Source organism: Muntiacus reevesi, chromosome 21 (genome assembly GCF_963930625.1).
Source record: "Muntiacus reevesi chromosome 21, mMunRee1.1, whole genome shotgun sequence".
In the NCBI taxonomy this organism is placed as follows: Eukaryota; Metazoa; Chordata; class Mammalia; order Artiodactyla; family Cervidae; genus Muntiacus; species Muntiacus reevesi.
Genome location: NC_089269.1, coordinates 19048396 through 19052711, shown reverse-complemented (window position 1 = coordinate 19052711; position 4316 = coordinate 19048396).

The window sequence follows — 4316 nt, the reverse complement described above, 5'->3', positions numbered from 1 at the left end:
GGATCAGAAAAAGTGGCCCCAGGAAGGGATCTGAGAGTCCGAAGGTAATTCCAGGCAGAGATGCATCCTCTCCTGTCTCTCTCTGTCCTCTGACATTCTCAGTGAGCTGCTGGAAAGAATAGTGCTGTCTCCTCTTGCTCCTTTTCAACTCTTTGCACTCAAACTTCATCCCCTACACCTCACCCATTATTAATGTCATCAGTGGCTTTCTAGCGGAAAAATCCTGTAGACTTACTTTAATTCTCCTTTTGCAACTTTATTTCCATCAAGCCTCTTCTCAAAAGTATCCTGATCAAAAGCCTCCTCTTAAAAGAGAAACCTTTCTTAATTCCCCCAAATAAAACAGCAGTCATTGTCATACAGTCACTATTCCTTATGTTATCCTCTTTTTTATGTTTATTTTTTGAAAATTCCGGACATAGGAAAGTAAACTGAACTGCTTCAAAACTTACCTAATTCATGGGCAAGTTTGTTTTACCTTGTTCCACACTAACTTTCCCCTCCTATATTATTTTGATGTAGTTTCCAGACATACCTTTTCACCCATAAATATTTTATATGGAGTATTTTTTGTTAAGCAATCATAATACCATTATCATAACTGGAAAAAAGATAATAAGTCTTGATATATATATGTATACACACACACACACACAATGGAATATTTATTCAGTCATAAAAAAGAGGAAATCACACCTTTTACAACATGGATGGAATGTGAAGTCCTTATGCTAAATGAAATAAGCCATATAGAGAAAGACAAATACTGTGTGATCTCACTTATGTGTGGAATCTAAAAAGAAAGAGAGAGAGAGAAAACCACTCATAGAAAAAGAGATTTGATTTGTGGTCACTAGCAATGTGATGAACAATGTGATGGCTATATTTAATGCTGTTGAATGATGTATAAAAAGTCATTATAAGAATAAATTCTTAGAGTTCCATGAGGAGAATTTTTTTTTCTTTTCTTCTCTCTTTTCCTTTTATTGCATCTGTATGTGTAGATGGCTGTTAGCTGAACCTATTGTGGTCATCATTTACAATATATATATATATAAATCAAACCATCATGTTGTATGCCTTAAACTGATACACTGATGTATGTCAATCATTTATCAACAGAACTGGGAAAATATAATAATTAGCTAATGTAGCAAATATTCAGTCAGTGCTTAAAGGACCAAGTTGCTCATTAATATCAGGTTTTCTTTGTTTGAATCAGTATTTAAATAAGCTGTATAGCTGATTTGTTGGTAAGTTTCTTTTCTCTCTCCCCACCTTTTCCCTTGGTAGTCTGTTTATTGAAAAAAAAACTTGATCATTAGTCCTGTATCATTTCCCATTCTGGATTTTGCTAGTGAGTTTCATTACCACTTTTCCTTTTTGGTATTTCCTGTGAAGTGATGGTTGGATCATATGTGGTTTTCTTGGTGAAACTGCTTTATAGGAGTTGTGGTGTTCTTCCAACAGAAATTATACTATTTACTTTAGTGACACAGGCAGAAATTGATTGGTATTGACTTGATCCATTAACGCACTAGAAATTTTAAAATGATAAACTTCAATTCTGTTGTTCTATCTTATTAACTAGAGTACTGTTATAAAGAAAAACTTCACCAGATCAATTTTTTTGGTTACCCAGCTGTAGAGTTCATACAGGAAAGGTGGGATAAATGCTTGATTGGTTCTCTTTAAAAAAAAGAAAATGAAGTTTCAAAATAATGAGTTTCTCAGCATCTTGTAGCAGTTACCAGTTGTGAAAGTTGCTCAGTTGTGTCTGACTTTTTGCAACCGGATGGACTGTAATTCACTAGGCTCCTCTGTCTGTGGGATTTATATCAGTTTGTTGAAAAAAGTCTCCCATTCCCCACCCCTACAAACTCAGTAGCTTAAAACAGTAAAGCACTTATGAATCTTGCCAAGATGGAGAAACAAGGTCCAGATTATCATCCTGCCTAAAATAATTTTTAAAGGTATAAAATATATGAGACAGCAATTTGTAAGACATTGGACATTAGACAACAAAGGACAGTTATCTCTGGGAGACACGAAACAAGGTAAGCTCAGTGGACGTCCCAGTGTCCTAACATGGGGGGATTTAGAGGCCATAACAGGAAGGGAAAGCTGAGACAGATCCCAGCAAACTCCCTGAACCAAGGAGATGCAGGCAAGATTTTAGTGAGTCCAGAGAAACTAGAGTTCACAGGAGATAGTGCCAAAGAAGAGAGAGAACTGTGGGGATAAGCAGAGGTACATCCTCAAGTATCAGCTGAGTACTGATCAGTATATGCATGTGAGGAAATTACCTGAGGTTGGAGGAGGATCAACAGAAAGGATGAGAGGCAGCGGTACCTAGCACTCAGAGGGGCCACAGATAGTGTCTGTCCCCACTAACCAGACCAGAAAACCCATAATTTATAGAGTGTTAGGAATAGTACATGGAAGGGTCTTGTCTCAGGATTAGAGATTACATGGCAATGGACTAAGCACTGAACTGATCTCACTTAAGAATCTTAAATTCAAGAGTTTGAAAGGTCAAAGTATTTCAGGTCACAAAACTGTAACCCAGAACAAAGTTCAAGAATCCTTTTGCAATGCAGAAAATGCCCAATACCCAACAAGATAAAGTTTAGATTGTCTGGTGTCCGGTAAAGTATTATTAGGTATGGAAAGAAGCAAGAGAGTTAAGACTTACTATTATGAGGCTATAAGCTACTTAATCAAAACCCATCAAGAATGGACATACCTGTTAGTAAACAAAAACATTAAAACATTTATTATGACTTTATTTCATACATTTGGCAAATTAAGAAGAGACAGGAAACATTGAAAAGATTCAAACCAAATTTGTAGAATTGCAATATGTGAAATGAAAATGTTGAATGTAGTTAATGGCAGGTTAGAGACTCTAAAAGAAAAGTTTAGGGGTTAATGAACCTGAAGATACCACAATAGAACTATTCAAAATAAAGCACCCAGAAAAGAGGGAACTTTTTTTTAATGAACAGAGCTGTGAGCTGCAGCACGATTGAAAGAGACTAATCTACTCATATTTGTAGTCCCCGAAAGAGAGGCGAGAAAGGAAGAGAAAAATTATTTGAAGAAAACCAGCTAAAATTTTCCAGATTAAATGAAAACTATAAAGCCACATTTCCAAATATTAAGCACAAGAATCATGAGTAAAAATATATCAAGGTACATCATAATCAAATTGCTCAAAACCAAAGTAATCTTAAAACCAACTAGATGAAAAAACGCAAAATACACAGTATATACATGTGACAGCAGATTTCTTGTCAGAAACAGTGCAAGTAAGAAGACAGTGAAGCAAGAACATTAAAGTGCTGAAAAGAAAAAGAGTGTCCCTTCTATACCCAGTGAAAAATATTTCAAAGATGAAGGTAAAATAAAGACATCTTTAGACATACAGAAGCTGAAAGATCTCCAGTATACCCACACTGTAAGAGATATTCAGGGAAATCCTTCAGTTAGAGGAAAATGATGCACATATGACCAACACTAAGGAATGAATAATTCCAGAAATAGTAAATTCATGGGTAAATGAGCATTTCTTTATTATCTAAATATTTTAGAAGATAATTGATTATTTAAACAAAAATAGTAACAATACAGTGTTGAGTTTATAACAGACAAGCTATATAACAAAAAATATGATGACCACAATAATGCAAAGGTCAGGAGAGAAGAAGGAGGTATGTACCATTGTAAAGTTCTCTTGATATACTTGAAGATACATATGATAAAGTAATGGAGTAGGAAATGGAAATCCACTCTAGTTATTGCCTGGAAAATTCCATGGACAGGGGAGTCTGGAAGACTACAGTTCCTGGGCTTGCAAAGATTTGGACATGACTGAGCTTGCACACAAGGCAAGGATGATAAAGCTATATACAATAAAACTTAAAGCAACCACAAAAATGACAAAGCAGTAAGTTACAGCTAATAAGGAAATAATGGAAATAAAATTTTATAAAATATTAAACCAAATGAAGGAAGGAAAAGAAAAGGGAGAATAAAGTAGAAAAAATGAATAAAGTAGAAAAAATAAAATATTTAAATCTACCCATACTATCCACATTAAATGAAAATTGTCTAAACACCCCAATTAAAAGGACAAAATTGTCAAATTGGGTTAAAAAATCAAAACCCAACTGTATGCTACCTACAACAAAACACACTTCAAACATATATTTTGTATAGAACAAAAATAAAAACCAACACATCAAACTCTGTGAAACACCAGTAAAGAATTACTTAGAGGGAAAGTTATAGCACTAAGAGCCAAAAAAAAGAAA